We start from the raw sequence: 20,649 nt of genomic DNA, 5'->3' as shown, positions 1-20,649 counted from the left end.
TGATCTATACAAGTAATACAGCAGGTTCTGCCATGTTTCTGTTGGTCTATAGGATAAAACAATATATGAACTCTATGACCTCTAATATTTAGTAAACATTAATAATTTTGATTTGCAGAATTGCCAAATACTGAAAGATTTGAATGAAAAGCATTATTCGCACTTCGTCGACCTCTTCCCTTTATTCTTATGCTTTACACACGAGTATTTACTTTTTAAGTTTTCTGTTTCTATTGATAAGTAAGCATTTGTACAATATCATGCATAGCAGATCTAGATTGAGTGTTTTTTGCAATAAATTGTTACTTATGATGCACGCCATTCCCGATGAAATTAGAAATCCAAATTATAGAAACGCGTTTAACCCTGTCATATTCTGTATGTGCCTGTCCAAAGTCAGGAGCCTGTAACTTAGTGGTTTTCGTTTGCTGATGTATATTATATTTGCTATTAGAATATTGATTTGTACATTTGTCATTTTGGGCCCTTTTATAGCTTACTATACGGTATGGATTTTGCTCATTGTTGAAGGCCGTACCGTAACCTATAGTTATGAACTTTAATTTACGTCAGTTGGTTTCTGGTGCACAGTTGTCTCATTGGCAATCATACCATATCTTCTTATTTTTATAATTATTCGATATTAACATGTCTAAAGCAGAAAGTTGATGAACCAGGGTTATGTCAAAGAACGCTCGTCCTTTTTCTGAAAAAAAAATTCATTGGAAGATACTGAGACCTTGTTGATAAATATTCCGTATCAACTTCACAAATAATACATGATGGTATGGAAGTATAGATTCTAGGTACTGACGTTGTTTATCATCTGAATTACGTGTTATTGTGCTCTTTTTATTTGTCTTTGTATATTTTTAACCTTTACTGTTTAGTCCATGTTTGGTAATATACTTTTGACGTGCCTCGGTATTTATACTATGTGCTATGTTCATTTAAGTATTCTTGTCTTTTATTTTTAAGGAATGACTGTAATATTTTTTCTGTCTATGAAGAAATAACATCAAGAATGTGGTGCACACTGAATAAACCGCGTAGCGGGTTATTTTAAAGTGTGCACCACATTTTTTATGCTAATATTTCGAATAGACAGAAAAAATATTACAGTCATTTCTTATAATTTAATTCTAAATTCCATTTTAAACCGGAGTAAACCATGAAAAAACGTTGATGACGTCACGGTCACATGACAAAATTATGTCTATGAGCTGATAAACAAAACAACGTCAGCCAATCAGAAGACGCGTTACATCCAAAATTAAATTATTCTCTCATGTACTTTGTCTATAGAGTGCCTTTATGCCATTTTGTGTTTCTTTGTTGAAATATAATTATTTGTTTTTAATTAAAGTGATTAAGATTATCAAACAATGTTGACTGCTGTAACCCAATTATTGACATTTTTGCCTATAATGTCTGTTTGTTTTGCTCAGACATTGTTGTCAATATAATGGAATTCTATGCGACGGTCATAAAAGTGAGAAGTTTAGCTAGCTATAAAACCAGGTTTAATCCACCATTTTCTACATAAGGAAATGCCTATACCAAGTCAGGAATATGACAGTTGTTTTCCATTCGTTTGATGTGTTTGTGCTTTTGATTTTGCCATTTGCTAAAGGACTTTCCGTTTTGATTTTTCGGTATTTTTGTTATTTTACTTTTAAACTATCTGAAAGTAGAAATATTCTGATACACCAATGGGTTTTCAGAAAGAGCTGATACAGTATGCACACGAATAGCTAAATTGTACCCAGTTTGTTACCATGACTTTCAATCTACGGTTTTGTCATTGTTCGGAAAGACCGATAAATAGTGGTGAATAATCATTCCTAGTTTCATTGCCAATTTTGCCAGGGGTAGCCGTTTAAAGTTAGAGATGAACGAATTTTGTACATATGCAAAAGTTGAACTAAAATTTGAGCCATGATTTTGCTGTACAGTTTCTTCCTTGTGCGCAATACACCACCCAGTATATATAGTGGTGAATTATTACGGAAAGTTTCATCGACAAACTTTAAATTGATTGAAAGCTATAGATTGGAAACAAATGCGATATGCTGATTTTTTTTTATAGACGGGACCTAATTACTGAAGAATATGAGTGCATTTCTTTCTAACACAAACGATGCAAACGGCTAAGCGCGCACATGTTTTGATCATTTGTTTCTAACATACGTTTGCAAAGTTTACATAAACTTTGACAAACTATGCACTCGCTAAAAATGCGTCTACAGTTTGTCGTTCATCGTTTGTTAGTACAAACGCTACATTTGTTTCTAACTTCAACCTGATTAAACGATGTATTTGTTTCTACGTTTGCAAAAAGTCTGTTTACCAACAACATGTGCATGCATTATTGGAAGTTCAAACAGGGTCAGTAAACACTGATTTAAAGATGTATTTGTTTCTACTTTTGTAGCGTTTAGAAAACAACAACAAACGCCACACAACGTTTACAAAATTTGGTTAGAAAGAAATGCACCCTATATTATCCATATGGCTTTATTCTAGGTACAGGGATTTGAAAACTTAAGAATCAATTGCTTGAAAAATGTCTATGCATTTGTTGTCGGTATATATGTCTAATGTATTAGAAATAGCAAGAATGTCATAATGCATATACTGAAGTGTCTTTAAAATGTGTGGTTTAAAAAAAAATATTGAGACATAAAGACGTTTTTATGCATAACTTGGAAAAACAGGTGAGGAATATAACATTATAAGAGTTGAAAACGTGAGACACGAACATTCTTAAAAACTATTGTGTTTAATAAATAAAGTGATGATAATTGAACTTTTTCAAGCTATTGCGTACATACTATTTATGAATATGAAGTTACATTTATGGATACCATAGAGACATGGAAGTTAGCTTTATATCTAGCTCTTTTTTTGAATATTTGGCTTCTTTTATACCTTAAAACTAAGATCTTGGTCAAACGCGAATATATCAGATTTCCTTTTGTAAGCATCCCATTCCTGAGTAGTAATAATATTTGCACTAGGTTCAATCTCCTCAATTGATAGGATAAGCCAGAGTTTCATGTTATAGTTGTGGCAGTTTACCTTGTAATACTTTTTTCCATTTTTTTTTATCCGGAGCGTTATACTATATGGATTTGCTTCATTGTAGAAGGCCGTCTGGTGATCTGCAGTTGTTTCCATTCTTGGTCTTGTGATCTTTGGTTGATAGGTGTACCTTTTAGAAATCACACATTTCTTCTGTTTATATGAATATAGTTATCAAAGGTGTCAGGCTTATAAGTTAATACGCCAGACGCGCGTTTCGTCTACATAAGACTCATCAGTGACGCTCAGATCAAAATAGTTATATAGCCAAAGAAGTACAAAGTTGAAGATCATTGAGGACCCAAAATTCCAAAAAGTTATGCCAAATACGGCTAAGGCAGTCTATGCCTGGGATAAGAAAATCCTTAGTTTTTCGAAAAATTTATAATTTTGTAAACAGGAAATTTATAAAAATGACCATATAATTGATATTCATGTCAACACCGAATTGCTGATTACTGGGATGATGATACTCTCGGGGACGAAACGTCCACCAGCAGTGGCATCGACCCAGTGGTGTAAATAGTTATCAAAGCAAAGCATGAATATTACGAAAACCGTCCAAAATATCAATTAACGGATTTTACCTAGTCGACGTATATTGTATCAAATTGTTTGGATTTCATGCAATACTAGGACTTACTAAATATTTACTGGACATCGTTAAACTTCAATAAATAAAAACTGCCATTATAATATATATAACGGGCACCAGAACTATCAGTCTCAATGTTAAAAAGAAGAATTATGTTGGCAGAATGTTTTTGTTAATATTTTCTTTGAACGGAAACATCTTTATTAACTAAATCATTATCTTTCGAAAAGGTTTTAATAACTGCATGTTGCAACTTCTATTTACAATACAATATTCAAATGGCACCAATTATAAAGTCTTGGGTTGTTTAGACATATATCACGTTGAGTCTGACTTACAATATTTGTTTATATACGAAATATCTGTAGACGTGTACTTTTGTTAAATTAAAATGGAATGACCGAATTTGAGTAAACTTAGCTATGATATACACGTAGCGCACACAAGGGCTCCATCTCTCTCTCAATGTCTTCAAACCGATAGATTAGTATTACCAGTGCAAGTTGGTGAACTTTTTCTTTTCACTGACATATAGTTCTCGGTTTATTAAATATTTTGATTATCTTTTTGATAACTGAACAGTGTAGCTTTTCAACGTTTTGTATTTACCCTTTTCTTTATACATTAATAATTAGTTGTGAAAAATAACATTTTAATTGAAAAAGGGGGAAAATAAAAAGAATTAAATAAGATAAAATCTAAGTGACAAACAGAAACCGACGGAATCGCATGAACTTCTAAAAGGACGGAGACCATTTGCGACGATAGGGTAAGCGTCTCTTGCTATGCACACGCCGTGGTCGTGCGCCAATTCACATTAAGACTCACTTCTTAAGGGTATAATTCTTTCAAAACATTGGTTCTTTTGTGTGAAATACATAATCTGAATTATTAAGTTACAAAGAATATTTTAATTCTGTATTACAAGAATGCTTCAATCAATGATGAAACTAACAATGACAAACGTAGTTACGATTTAATAATCGTTCCCCCTTAATCTTGATCTACCATCTTAAAAGTGCATAAATTGATGACATGCTTTCAAAATAATAATAATACATTTGTTTTGGTTATGAAATTCTCTTGTGAAAATTTTGCCTAATGGTCAAAAGATAGTATATACCATTATAAAAAGGTTTTTTTTAACTTCATATCGCATTTTACCACGACATTTCATTTTTATATATTCTGAAAACCAATTGTATATTCAAATGTCTGTACTCGGTTCCAAAGATTGATGAAGAAAGTAAATTCTGTAAAATGTTGGAATATTTTGACTAAAATTGGTAATTGAACACTGTCATCGTTCGTGTTATATGTTTACAGCGAATTTTACATAGTATGCTACCTTATTTTTTTTTAAATAAATGCTTGGATTTCAACTATTTAGCTAATCACAATAAAGGGTACTTTTGACGAATTCCCCAATAATTGTTTACAGCCTTTTTGTCAAATTTACTATTAACTAGAACAACTTTTTTGTTGGTGTCTTTGTTGAATTTGTGTTTACGTTTGTTGGAATGTTTTAGTCAGTTGTGTTGTATGTCTGTGATGGATGTTTTGGCTGCTGGATCCCGATTATTGTCACATGAACCTATTATGTTTGTTTGGGTTGCCCATTCACTTTTTTTAAATATAACCGAACTATAAACATCTGTCATACAATTGGGAGTTTTAGATAGCTATAAAATAAGGTTTTACCAACCATTTTCCTCGGAAAATGCCTGCACCAAGTCAGGACAGTTATTTTTCATTCGTTCCGTTGGTTGATAACGTTTGATATTGTCAGTTTTAATGGGCTTCTCCCTTTTTTGAGTTTTTGTTACTAGTACTTTTACTTAAAATCTATTAGTTATATATTATTGAAGTCTTAAAAGAGAGGCTACAGATACCAAAGGGACATTCAAACTCATAAGTCGAAAATAAACTAACAACGCCATTGCTAAAAAAGAAAAAGACCAACAGACAAACAATAGTACACAAAACACAACATAGAACACTAAAGACTGAGCAACACGAACTGGGGGTGATTTCAGGTGCTCCGGAAGGGGAAGCAGATCCTGCTCCACATATGGCACCCGTCGTGTTGCTCGTGTTAGTTCAAACCCGGTTACAAGTCTAATTCGGTAGGTCACATTCGGGGAAAAGCGGACGGGATTATAGTTACGACATTTGGAACATATTCGCTATCATCTGTGAAACGGATATTCCATAACGGTCAACCAAATCGTGATGGCGTTCGCAAAATTTAACAAATTAATAAATAGCTTGTTATGCCAATTCAACATTAAATCATGTTTTTTTTTGTTGTGACTGAAATTTACATGTCATTCTAACGAATGATATTTTTTTTAAAGGTCAAGATAAAGTATATGCTTTTCTATATATTTAGTTTTACAGAATGATCAATAATACATGCATCTCGTTTTATTTGGGTTTTTTTTTAGCAAATGTACAATGTATATGCTGTAGTTCAATATTATCATTAATAGTGCCATTGAGTTCCCCTTTAAACAATAATTATCAATTCTATCTTTTGTGATTCAGACATTGTAACTGTTTTTGAAACATATTTTGAAACTTTCAACTACAAATGATTTTGATTGTTTCCAACATATTTGATAATATTCTACAGACAGTCAGTCCTTACATAGAGATCTGTTAAGCCTTTTTTGCATCCATTAAGAAAATGTTCTAATTGTAGTCAAACTGTTTTTGTAAACATTGTTTTATCATTAACATTCAAATATTTCGGTTTTTTTTTATTCAATTATCTATTAACATTATGTCTATTATTATATCAAAACATTCTGAAATAATAAAAAAGCTTCCGTCAAAGTATATTTCCCTATTCATTGTATATGTAAATTAGGTAAATTTTGATCTATCTTGACATAATTAATTCATTGCTATTCTATTTTTGCTTTTGTTTTGTTTTGTTTTTCCTGAATCATTTTTGTAAATATTCATCGTGCCAAAAAAAAAAAGGATAACAAAAATACCGAACTAAGATCAAAAAAGGGAGGTCCATAAAAAACTGACAAATTCGAACGTTGGAATTAATCAACCAACGGAAAGATTGGAAAACAATTGTCATATTATTGACTTGGTACAGGCAATTTTTGGAAGTTTCCAAATTTCTATTTGATTTAAAACATTGAATATCGAACTTCACATTGGTTGTTAAAGTCTATTAAATACCAGGCTTCTAATAGATTAATACACTAGACGTGCGTTTCATAGACATCACACTCACGACTAAACCAGGAAACCAACCAGTTTGAAAGCCAAATTAAATTACGAAGTTGAAGGACATTGAAATTCTTAAAAGTTGTGTAAAATCCCGGTGAGGCGATCTATATATAAGATAGAAAAATAAAGTGTCAAATAAAAATTGTTAGTTGTGTTCTTGCATTAAAAGAATTAAACCGAACAACCCTCTCCCAACTCTTTCGAGATAAATAAAAAGAAGAGAAAAACAAAACAAAATAGGATACGAGTTATTCTAACACAGAACTGTTCCAAAATGTGAAAGGAAATAGAGTTATATTGAACTAAACCGTCAAATCTTGTCATTGAATATATATCGTAGAAATGAAAAAAAAAACCTGCAAAGAATAGTTACAAAAAGACAGTAACGTAGTCTAACTTGTTTATAAAACAATAAGAAATTACTCGTTATAAATAAAACGTGTCCTACTTCTTGTATAAGCTGTTTAAGCTAGCCATAAATAATTAATACTTTTACAAGTTCAAGAAAACAAATTACAGAAACAACAGTACTTGCCATTTTATAGAGTCTATCCATAGATTGTAATAAATGTAGATAAAGTCCAGTTTATGAGTTAGGACATGAAAAAATTACAAACAGAACCAACTATAAAACACTACAAACAGAACCAACTATAAAACACTACAAACAAAACCAAAGATTGAACACTACAAACAGAACCAACTATAAAACACTACAAACAGAACCAACGATTGAACACTACAAACGGAACCAACGATTGAACACTACAAACAGAAATACGATTGAACACTACAAACACAACCAACGATTGAACACTACAAACGGAACCAACGATTGAACACTACAAACAGAAATACGATTGAACACTACAAACACAACCAACGATTGAACACTACAAACAGAACCAACGATTGAACACTACAAACACAACCAACTATAAAACACTACAAACACAACCAACTATAAAACACTACAAACCAAACCAACGATTGAACACTACAAACAGAACCAACGATTGAACACTACAAACAAAACCAACGATTGAACACTTCAAACACAACCAACTATAAAACAGAACCAACGATTGAACACTTCAAACAGAACCAACGAGTGAACACTACAAACAGAACCAACTATTAAACACTACAAACAGAACCAACGATTGAACACTACAAACAAACCCAATGATTGAACACTTCAAACAAAACCAAAGATTGAACACTACAAACAAAACCAATGATTGAACACTTCAAACAGAACCAACGATTGAACACTACAAACAAAACCAATGATTGAACACTTCAAACACAACCAACTATAAAACACTACAAACAGAACCAACGATTGAACACTACAAACAAAACCAACGATTGAACACTTCAAACAGAACCAACTATAAAACAGAACCAACGATTGAACACTACAAACAGAACCAACGATTGAACACTTCAAACAGAACCAACGATTGAACACTACAAACAGAACCAACTATAAAACACTACAAACAGAGCCAACGATTGAACACTACAAACAAAACCAACGAATGAACACTTCAAACACAACCAACTATAAAACAGAACCAACGATTGAACACTACAAACACAACCAACGATTGAACACTTCGAACAGAACCAACGATTGAACACTACAAACAGAACCAACGATTGAACACTACAAATAGAACCAACGATTGAACACTACAAACAAAACCAACGATTGAACACTTCAAACACAACCAACTATAAAACAGAACCAACGATTGAACACTTCAAACAGAACCAACGAGTGAACACTACAAACAGAACCAACTATAAAACACTACAAACAGAACCAACGATTGAACACTACAAACAAAACCAATGATTGAACACTTCAAACAGAACCAACTATAAAACAGAACCAACGATTGAACACTACAAACAAAACCAATGATTGAACACTTCAAACACAACCAACTATAAAACAGAACCAACGATTGAACACTTCAAACACAACCAACGAGTGAACACTTCAAACAGAACCAACAATGGAACACTACAAACTGAACCAACGAGTGAACAATGTAAACTAAAAGGAAAAACGCGGTAGACTCCTCTAAAATAACAAATAGATGGCTGAATGAAAACAGTCGAAGTGCCGGGTTTACAGTAGCGAAAATATTGTTCATATAACAGCTAAAACAGGGCCCAAACCATTTTTTTAGAAAAGGTCTGAAATATGATCAAACGATGAACTATAAACGAACAAAACACCAACTAAATGACCGACGGCTCAAAATTAAATTCGGGAAAATAAAACGCGAATAGATCAACTACTAGAAAAAGGACCTAAAACAACAGCCAATTCCATCTGAGGTCAACTTTGCCTGAGAGAGTTGTAACCTTAGTTTCTAATAATTTCAAAATTTATTAACAGACAATTTTAGAAAGGTTTGTTATAAATCATGTCAGTACCGAAGTACTGACTACTGGGGTGATTATATCCTTAAGGACTGATAGTCCACCAGCAGAGGTATTGACCCAGTGCTGTAAAAATGAAAACAACACATAATAAATTTTATGTTAAGTGTAGGTGTAAGTTAACAGGCATCCCACACAAAAAAAAACCGGGAAGGAACCGGTTTAAACGAATCTCACGCAAAACTGTGTTTTTTTTTGTGCATTGAAAAATGTTAATTTGTAAATAGGGGAGGGGGCTATTTTCATAACATGTCTTTTGAACATTTTAGCATTTTAAAAGCACGGAAAATGCCGGGGAAAAAACTAACGATGGTTTAAGATAAAAAACGAACATTAGACAATTATCAAACGCTATTTTTGGTAACTTGTACGCCCAAGGTAGTGTAGGTTACAATATATGGTACGTCACTCTACACACATCACTGATACCATATTCGTACACTGTCCATAAACAAGTAATAAAAATGTTACAAGGGTAATATAGCTGTCATTATCTGTCAAAATTGGTGACGTCAAGTATTATTTTCTTTAAAATAATCCAATCAACGTAATATGATTTTTGAATAAAGACAATTCATAAGGTATAAAAGAAGCAAAGTTTAGCAGATTGAGCATCAGTATAAACAGTTTAACATGAAGTCACTTCTTTGTTCCGCGCTTCTCTTGGTTTCTCTCTATTCAGTTCAAGGTATGATTTTCTATGTAATTATTATAAAACCAGACTTTTTAAATGTTCATACATAATTTGAAAACATGATTAATTTGGAAATATTAAATCTTCTTCTTTTTCCTTAATTTTTGATACTTGTGACGAAATTTTTTTTTATCAAAAATGAAAAAGAAAAAATAATTAGGGCAATTTGTTTTCATTAGACAAAACCAAGACCAGTATAACTCTGTATAAGACTATGCATTATACATGTTCATCTGCAGACATAAAAGTGAAATGTTTCGTTCTAAGAGGGTGCCATAATTATATTTAAATTATATTAGATAAAAAAAAGTGGCTACAATCAATAATTTTTCTCTCTGTTCAATTCAAGGTTTGATTTATCGACTGTTTTAACTATTGAATGTGCAAACTTAATTTTATGAATTAAAGATAGGCAATACTAAATATATTTCTTTTTCTTTCGTTTTTTATATATGTGTTTAAATAAGTTAACGAATCAATTAATATAGAGCACGACAAACGAAAAATTATAATTAAGAAAATTAAGTCCGTATGTAAGGTCAATAACAAAGTGTTACATAGCAGGAAAAAAAAACGCGAATTTGATTAAATATGTTTTAACAACATACAATGTACCAATTGTTCCAAGATATAACATTAGATAAAATGCGTTGGAATCTTAAAGACATATATGCTGAAAAAGACAACAATTTTACGTATATTTTCGAGTTTTTCAAATGTTTTTAACAGAGCCCAGTCTTTAGTCTTTGGAATTTTTTTTTGTTATTACTCCTTTCTCCGATACAGTGAAACTAACATCGGCGAAGCTTCAATTGTACATGTTTATGTAAGACAAGCTTAGCGACGTCATCGTTGTTCCTGGCTTTATATTATTTAATTTACTCATGTCTTTCAAAATTAAAGAAATTAAAGATAAGACATGTAATATGACATGACAAATGTAAATTTATTTTGACTTAAGTATTTTCTTCATCGTATCATTTTAGGTCGAAGTTATGGCTATCAAAAAAAGACAAAAAGGGCTCACGTGGTGAAAGCAAAGGATCCCATTGGATTCCCGACAGATCCAGTACTTATACCTAAAGACCCTGTCGTGTTACCAAGTAACAGACTGCCTGAATGTAATGTAGGATGTACTCTCCAGATAATACCACCAGAGTGTGTACAAGAAACATTTGGATTTGAACATGGTGTAAGGTGTAGAGGCTGCGACATTGACATTTGCAATAGAGGCAGGGGAGATAATTTAGATAGATGGCAGGGCGGCTCCCAGTGGCAAGATGGACGAAGCATCCAAAATAGAAACCGAAGAATTGGCGGTGGATTCGTTGATAGTTTAGGTAGTGATTTCTTAAACGGAGGACAAAACTCGAATTTAGGTGGTAGATTTAGAAACAGGCTGGATACAAATTTTGATAGAAGAAACAGATTAGACATAAACTCAAATGACAGAAGAAACCGGTTTGAAACAAACAGACAAGTTGGAAATGAGTGGTTATGATCACGTGGTTATGAGTTTAGTATTTTATAACATAAAGCGTGTGAATTTAGAAATCCAGAGTATTTTGTTGTACAATTTGTAATAAAATTACATATTTTTATATAATCAATAAACGAGTAAAGATCTATTCCTTACTTATTGTTTTCTGTGTTATAAAAATAAGCAGATGTGGTATGATTGCCAATGACACAACTTTCCACCAGAGACTAAATGACGTAAAGATAGCAACTATAAGTCATAGTACAGTCTTCAACAATGAGAAAAACCCAGATCGCATTGCATGTTTCAAAGTGCCAAAGATTGCCTAAATGTTTATAGTCTTCAATTTGAGTACAAGTACATTCATTTTGATATGAAAATTAGATGAGGGTCAACATCAATAGACTCCAACCCAAACACACACAAATACATCTACATGTATTTTTTTTTTTTTAGTTTTTGTATATTGTGCTTTGTAGGCAAAGTTGACTCAAGGTGTATCTGTAGGATTTAATAATGTCCCCCATGAAATAATGTCCGCCGAAATTTTTTTATAGTAAATACTGTTCATGGACAATATTTATTTTAATGTGTCCCGCACACAATTTACCTATGAAAAAATGTCCTAAGCTGTGAAAAAGTGTCTATGTTATCACTGTTTACCATTAAATTTGGTCATTAAACAGTAAATGTGATACACTTTCTTAATCAATTAGAATTCAAGTATGATACAACATTTTGATGACATTTGTATTACTTCCCTTGGATGGCAAAATTTAATAACAACTGCTATGAAATATTGTTTCGTCTACAGATGAATCATCAATAAAACAGACCAGCAAAAGTATTTAATGTAATCTGTATTGGTCATAGAAAACCTTAAATTTAGATATATTTTAAATGACAAAGTTGAGGTTATCTCTCGATTGATGCAAAATATCTTCGAAACAAATGAAGTTCTGGTCTTTCCTCGTTCATGACTTATCCCGGAATGCGACATATTACCGGAGTTTTACCTGTAATATTCAACCCGACGGGTGCAACAAGTAGAGCATCAGAAACTGTTTAACCCTGCGAACTGTCTTTTTTGTGGGGTCCTTGATGATACAGCTATAGGTATCTGTGACTTGTATTAATGACTGTTGTTTCTCCTTACTTCTCTTTTTCTTTTGGTCATGGTTTCGTTTAGTTTTCTTCAACAGGGGGGGGGGGGGGGGGGGGAGGTGCCGGGGTTCCCGGGCTCCTCCTTATGGAGCAACATTTATGGTTAATCCAGACTTTTTACCTATACCACTCCAAATTATGTATGGTCCCCCCTTTTCGGAATCCTGGATCCGCATTTGTTCAAACTTTTCTGTTAAGTATTTTGGCTGAAAAATCTAGGCCATACATGTATACACTTCATAGAATGCCACAAAATACTTTAAAGCTTGACAATAAATTATTTCTTAAAAACATGTTGATAATTCGATACAATGTGAAACATATGTAGAATCAATATTTTAACTTATATCCTTAACTAAGACATGTGACAAATTTTCCTTCAAGGGGGTAATAGACATTTATATTAATGAATGAATGAATGAATGAATGAATGAATAAATGGTTTATCATAGTGCATTATATTCAATCATAATTTAAGTTATCTACCACTGAAACTAATTTCCAAGCACTTAACAAAACGTTAACACTTCAATAACCAATGAGCATAAACTAGGTATTGGATAACATTATAATTCTACATCATGATATCAAAGAAATATACGACAACAATATTTTGAAGTCGTCTGGAACGTGACATTCCATCATGTTGCTAAAATTAATGCTTTACTTTTGTTTTTTTCTCACTCACAGAATTTTCACATTAAGGTAGCTGGGGTGTCTAAATGTTCGACGATAGTATTTTCTTTAAACTTCTGTAAAAGACCTCTGGGTCAATGTACTTTCAAATTTCATTATTACGAAAACATACATTGAAATTCACGAAATCACACTGTAACTTATGTTTTATGGAACTTATTTTCTTCTTATTGATCGAGGAAACATTAAACGATAGAATTAGTTAAAATTCTATGAGAGGATTGCTTTTCATAAATACTTCCGAAATAACAAATAAAAAAGGGGGTCAAGCGCCTTATCTTCTTGAAATAATCCAAAAACACAAATTTTCCTTTCAAATTCAATATAATTATCTGCCCTTGATTTTAACAGCATTTTTTCTGAACATTTTAGATACACTTAAGGGGGTACAGAACACCTAAGGGAGTTAACTCCTAAATATCAGCTGAGCGTTTTAATCACATACTATTAGTAAGGAGAAATCAAGCTTTTCAACGATCAAAATTTGTGATTGTCAAATTGCTATATATCCAACCAAATTATTCCTGTGAATTGTGTGGTTCAAATTTCTAAAAAATTTCATATTTTTGTAAACAGGTCAAAGTAAATATTTTGTCAAAACTTTATGAAAATTAAACGAGCCAAATTTATTTTAGTCAAAGTGTTGGGTACCCCCTTAAGTTAACGACACTTTATTTTTTGATATCTTAATCCTTAAATTTCAAGTTTTACATGTAGATGTTTCTGTTGTATATTGAATGATACATGGTTAAATATGTTTAAACCAAAAAAGTGTTTTACAACATGCCGAGAAAGGATGCTCAGAAAAAAACACCCGATCTACCTTAAACAAACTTCCAGTAAATATGTAAAGACCAATAAGACAGCAACCCGAACCACACAAAAACTCAAAATACATGTTTCTTCAGCTTTTTTTTTCTATAAAATATATATTTTCATTTTATGATTTTTGATTATAATGCAAATATACACAGACATACGAAATATATTATTCCTGCTATTGCCGGCCGACGTTCGTCCAACAATCAGTTGGTACAATATTTGTTCCGGAAACATCTTGCTGTATTGGCAAAATTCAATGTTGCATTAAGAGAACAATTCACGATATTTTAGGTAGGTCAAGTAATAATCCTGTATCAAGTGTTTTTGTGATTTTTTTCCGAAAGACAGGTGAAACATAGATAAATATAAATATTGGTAAATATACGAGTTCTCAATCCAGTTTTATATGCCGTGTATTATGGATGGTGTTCGGTTGTTCGTCTATTTTCTGTAGGCAATGGGGTTATTTGTTTTCTTTGACTTTTTGTTTTCGAATAACCCTTGGGTATATATCTTCTCCCCATTTGTTGAAAGACACAATTGGCAGAAAATAAGTCAAACATTTTTTTTTAAACAATGAAAATGAAAACAAATATAGTCTTCATAAAGAACAGAAGGGGTAGGAACAACAAGCAACTTCTGTCGTATCGACCTACAAAAAAAAGTTTAATTTGTAAAATATCTATATGCAATGTATATATACGCATTTAAAGTGTACAAAACAACACCAATATCAAAAAATGAAACAATTAATACAAATATCAATATATTAAATATTTTGAATAACAGATATCCTTCATCAGTATATATATATGTACTTGTATGTGTGTGCATGTGTTTAGATTGTATAATAATTTTCGTAAAACTATGAAAATTCCCACCGATACAGTGCAACATTGATGAATATGTCAAGCGGCCACTGTATCAATATGGCATGTGTAAACCATTATAACGTTCAACAGATTTGAGAATAAGCTATGTCTTTATGTTACCCACTTGGCATTCTCCCCTCTTTTCCCTGTAGATCTACCACAGAAGCGATATAAGAAAGAAACAGATGTACCCCCGACCCGACGTCAAATTACTTTAAGAAAAAGTGATTGAACACCCCGTATTTCACTTCTGATTTGGGTAAAGGCCCAAGAAGTAGCCAGTTTGTGCTGCAGCAAGTTGTAGAATGTATTAAAAAATGTGGCAGTTTATTTATGTCAATGAAAATAAAGAAAGTGGGTGCCCGACAAACATGTTTAACCCCGTCATATTCTGTATGTGCCTTGCCTGCCCCAAGTCAAGAGCCTGTAATTCAGTGGTTGTCATTTGTTGCTGTATATCATATTTGTTTTTCGTTCATTATTTTGTACATAAATCAGGCCGTTAGTTTTCACGTTTGAATTGTTTTACATTTGTCATGTCGGGGCCTTTTATAGCGGACTATGCGGTGTGGGTTTAACGCATTGTTGATGGCCGTACGGTGACCTATAGTTGTTAATTTCTGTGTCATTTGGTCTCTTGTGGAGAGTTGTCTCATTGGCAATCATACCACATCTTCTTATTTTTATAGTAAGTAAGATTAATCAAAAATTGCAACGTAAACCGTCTTAGAGCTTCCATACTCTCCTAATTAAAAAGTGAATAACAGTGCTTTGAACCTGGTTTATTACACTCATATTTTTTTTATGATAAATGATCATTAAACGAATTTTGTTTATCAACAAACACTTGGCATGTTTGATCTTAAATGACATATGATATCGAATCAAACATAGAGAAAAAGGGTTGTTTTATTAGCTTTTAGATTCGCTAATAGAACTGTTTTAAAACAATTATGTCAGACGATATGAGAAAAATAATGCTTGTCTGTACTGCTTCAATATGAATGCTTGAGATACCAGACTTTATAACAAAAACATGGTAGTTTCTAGTAAAATAAAAGCTAATACATCACAATCAACTAAGTATATACTATATCATTCAAAGGCCAAAATCATTTTTCAAGTAAGGCTAAAATCAACTCTGAACTGACAGATACACAGAGCAATATCGTAAAAGTTGTGGGAATCGTAAATATAAGATGATGTACAACACAACAGTATAAGATATAACTATTATGTTGATAAACATATGCAAAAAGTAAAATAACAAAAATAACAAACTCCAAGGAAAATTCAAATCGGAAACTCCCTTATCAAATGGCAAAATCAAAAACTCAAACACATCAAACGAATGGAAAACAACTGTCATATTCCTGACTTTGTACAGGCATTTCCTTATGGAGAAAATGGTGGATTAAACCTGGTTTTATAGCCATCTTAACCTCTCACTTATATGACAGTCGCATGAAATTCCATGATATTGACAAGGTGTGAACAAAACAGTGTTTTGATTTTAAAGGGGAAAAGTGAACAAAATCTCTTGATCTCAAATTTTAAACTTTGTATAGACAAAATTATGTACAAGTATCTAAAGGAATGATAAAAAGAATAATAGATAAACAATACAGATACACAAAATAAGGGCACACGTATAGAAGCAGAAGGAACGTACGGCTCTATGGTACCAAATATACATTACAAGCTAGCTTGACTATGTCATTATTCTATTTTGTTTTTTACAAATAGCAAGTTGATGAGAAATGATGATGTTCGATAAAATAATAATATTAATGATAAATACAATATTTATAGAGCGTATTATATAATAACAAAACATACTCTATGCACTTAACATTAAACAAAAAAAACAAACAAAAATGATTCCAGGGCCAATATGGAAAAGACATGTTATAATCTATTTATCACATATTTAAGTTCTGCAGAAAAGAGAAAAAAGTTCAATTATAACAATTTAATGAAATATAACAGGTAAAATCTTAAAAATTTTATCACAAAAGTTTTATCCCATTTTCAAATTTAGTTTTTATCATAACTCCATAGAAATTTATTGTCACATTTCCACTTATTTTGGAATATGGCAATACACAAACGCCAGAATTTGGCATAATTGGGGCTAAATCTATAACTGTTGTGCATTGTTACAAGTTGCCATTGTCGTTAAGGACGCAATGACGTTACGTCATTTGGAATCAGGGCACAATAACCAATATTATTACATTGGTTGCAATGAATTATATTGATTTCCCAGTGAAATAAAAACCGATAATTTCACATGTGAAATAAACGTGGTTATTTCACTCCTCTGACGTCATACACCAATAGGCGTTGTCAAGACGTCGATAACGTCGGATCAAAACAAATTGTGAATGCGTAGAAAAAGATATAGTTCCTTACAGTTTCTACTTTAATTTCATAAAAAAGCCATTTGCCAATGTAATAAAAAGAATAACTAATCAAAGAATTCAAATATCGAAAAATATTCAACTCGTGACCGAACAACACTGATAATTAACTCATGCGCTACGCGCATTCGTGAATTAATGTGTTGTTCGGTCACTCGTTGAATATTTTTCTCTATTTGAATTCTTCGATTAGTTATTCTATAAACCTCTTTTTTGCCCCGGGCAATTTTGAGGTTATTACATATGCAAAACCCAACGTATTCGTAACAAATATGTGATAAACGTCTTTATCTTATATTATTATTTCCGCCGTTACAACCAAGCTATGAGTACCATTCTCATCTAATGACTTCGAACCACAAAACAATTATTACCATTAGTAATACTATATTAGTACTGTTATGAATTGTAATAGAATCACAAAATTAGGTGTAAAAGCTTTAGATATCAGAAGATGTGGTATGAGTGCCAATGAGACAACTCTCCATCCAAGTCAAAATTTATAAAAGTAAACCATTATAGGTCACAGTACGGTCTTCAACACGGAGCCTTGGCTCACACCGAACAGTAAGCTATAAAGGGCCCCAAAACATTACTAGTGTATATTGTAAAAAAAAAAGTTTGAGTCAAACAGAAATATGACAATGTATAGCAACCCAATGGAATGGTTATCTTAATTGTTCTCTGAACTGATAAGCATTCAATAAAAAAAGGTAAGAAGTCTAAATCTTATCAGAAACTGATCTCAAGCCATTTGTAACTTAAGGTCGTAAACAAGACAATGAAACCAAAGAGAATGGTTAGGAAAACCCAAAAGTAAACCATAATTATAACAATGATAATAATAGAACACCAATATTATGAAAAGCACACAACTACAGTACCTGGTAGGAACAACTTTCCCAAGCGAACTTTCAACGAACGACTTCACTACAAGGCAACAATGTGCATTTCTGGATATAAATTTTATTTTTTAACATAACATAATCTAACATCTTTGCGATTAAGATAATTGAAAAAAGTTTATAGCTTTAGAATGTTGAAAGGTAAGAGATGTCTTTTTTGTTTAATTCGTCATGGTCCACGAACACATGCTTCTTTGTCATTAATTTGAATTTAATGATATCAAGCAGTACGTTTGTACACAAGTTATTATAACTATCATAACTTACATCAAGTTGTCTCCTAACATTAACATATACGAAACACATGTATAATGACAGCAATCACATAAACAATAACACTTTAGTTATAGAAAACAAAGGAAGCAGTTACAGATTGGCATAGCAGAAGAAAAAAAACTATAAAAAAAAAAGAAACGGAAAGACAGAAAAAAAAATTACAAAACTGCTGACTTGGAATGTTAAAATCTTTGTCAAAAGGTTACATTATATCGTCATTTTATCATTTAAGAATAATTATCTTGAATTCTTTTCGACATTTGTTTTGATTTATGGAACAAATATTAAACTTGAGCGATGTCTTTTTTCGGTCGAACTTACCACTCGTGACCGAACAACACTGATAATTAACTCATGCGCTACGCGCATTCGTGAATTAATGTGTTGTTCGGTCACTCGTTGAATATTTTTCTCTATTTGAATTCTTCGATTAGTTATTCTATAAACCTCTTTTTTGCCCCGGGCAATTTTGAGGTTATTACATATGCAAAACCCAACGTATTCGTAACAAATATGTGATAAACGTCTTTATCTTATATTATTATTTCCGCCGTTACAACCAAGCTATGAGTACTATTCTCATCTAATGACTTCGAACCACAAAACAATTATTACCATTAGTAATACTATATTAGTACTGTTATGAATTGTAATAGAAATCACAAAATTAGGTGTAAAAGCTTTAGTATATTTGTATAAAAAAAAAGTTTGAGTCAAACAGAAATATGACAATGTATGGGTCATTTTCAAAAAATGTCGAATTTTGAAATTGAAAAATTTATTAAAAGTTACTTATTCAAACAACCCTCTACATAAGCAAATCAAAACAAACAGTACTTAAAGAACAACATGTTAAAAGATGCAATCTTAATAATGTCATACAAGAATATCTTGAAACATTTTTTGATAGGTGGTACAATATTTTGTCTCTCCTGTTACCATTTTCAAAAGAAATTTTGGGTTATTAAGAAAAGGTTTAGATAAAATTTTAAGCTTGTTTTACGTAGCCAATTAGAAGGTTTTCAAGAGAATAAACTTCTATATATATTCATTCTGTAAAATAATAGATTATTTGCCAATTTTCCAGGTTGTACTGAGAAATGCCTCTAAAAATTGGTTTTCAAAGGTTGTAAAAATTACCACCAGTAATGCAAGTCTAAGATAGCAATTCATATTGTTCGGCATTTTTTTCTCTCTTTTAAATAAACCCAACATCAAGTAAATCCCTCATAAGTTAGTTTACTTTTCTCTTTATTTCATTGGTAACAGGAACGTACGTTTACGATATGTCACTATATAAAAGTCTATCCTGTTACCTTTTTGTCTATCCTGTTACCGATATCAGTATTGCACCTGCAACTGCTTAATTGGGAAGAATAAGACGTTATAACTTTAAGATGAGTTCAAACAACGAAATATTTCATTCGTTTTGCAACTATATGTTAAGATAATTTTTTTAACGACGTTTCTGTCTACATTTGTCTATCCTGTTACTGTAACCATAGCAACCATAGTAACAGGATAGACATAACAGGATAGACAAATTTCTTCATTTTTGAATGCTGTTGTGAAATGACTACTCCCTTTGGTGAAGTGATTATGGTTTTCTGTTGTGAATTTGATTTCCAACACGATATTGCACTTTTTACAAGTATACTGTTGGTGTAATTAATCGAAATTGTTGGTAACAGCATAGACATGAAAAAAAGTACCCTCTATTTTTTTTCACTAAATGTCTTAAAATTTCTTTTCTCTACACTGTCGTACAAGAAACGTGGTGTTTTAAATGTAAAGGTAACTTTGAACTTTTGAAATCAACATTGACTGATTCGATATTCATAGGGAGAACAATATCACGGCTGATTTAAGTAGCGGTAACAGGATGGACATGAACCTCCCGTACGCTGATTGAATTTAGTTTGTAGA

The 20,649-nt window shown here is 31.9% G+C and overlaps 1 long non-coding RNA gene across 1 annotated transcript; it reads left to right on the top strand.

Moving 5' to 3' along the window:
• Positions 1-10,004: 10,004 nt before the first annotated feature.
• Positions 10,005-11,713, top strand: LOC127704618 (uncharacterized). The gene is made up of 2 exons (XR_007983419.1): positions 10,005-10,079; positions 11,072-11,713. It is a non-coding gene; the product is annotated as an uncharacterized LOC127704618 (long non-coding RNA).
• Positions 11,714-20,649: the final 8,936 nt, after the last annotated feature.

Source organism: Mytilus californianus, unplaced genomic scaffold (genome assembly GCF_021869535.1).
Source record: "Mytilus californianus isolate M0D057914Y unplaced genomic scaffold, xbMytCali1.0.p SCAF_6, whole genome shotgun sequence".
In the NCBI taxonomy this organism is placed as follows: Eukaryota; Metazoa; Mollusca; class Bivalvia; order Mytilida; family Mytilidae; genus Mytilus; species Mytilus californianus.
The sequence above is the reverse complement of the archived record's forward strand: the minus strand, read 5'-3'. Positions and strand labels throughout refer to the sequence as shown.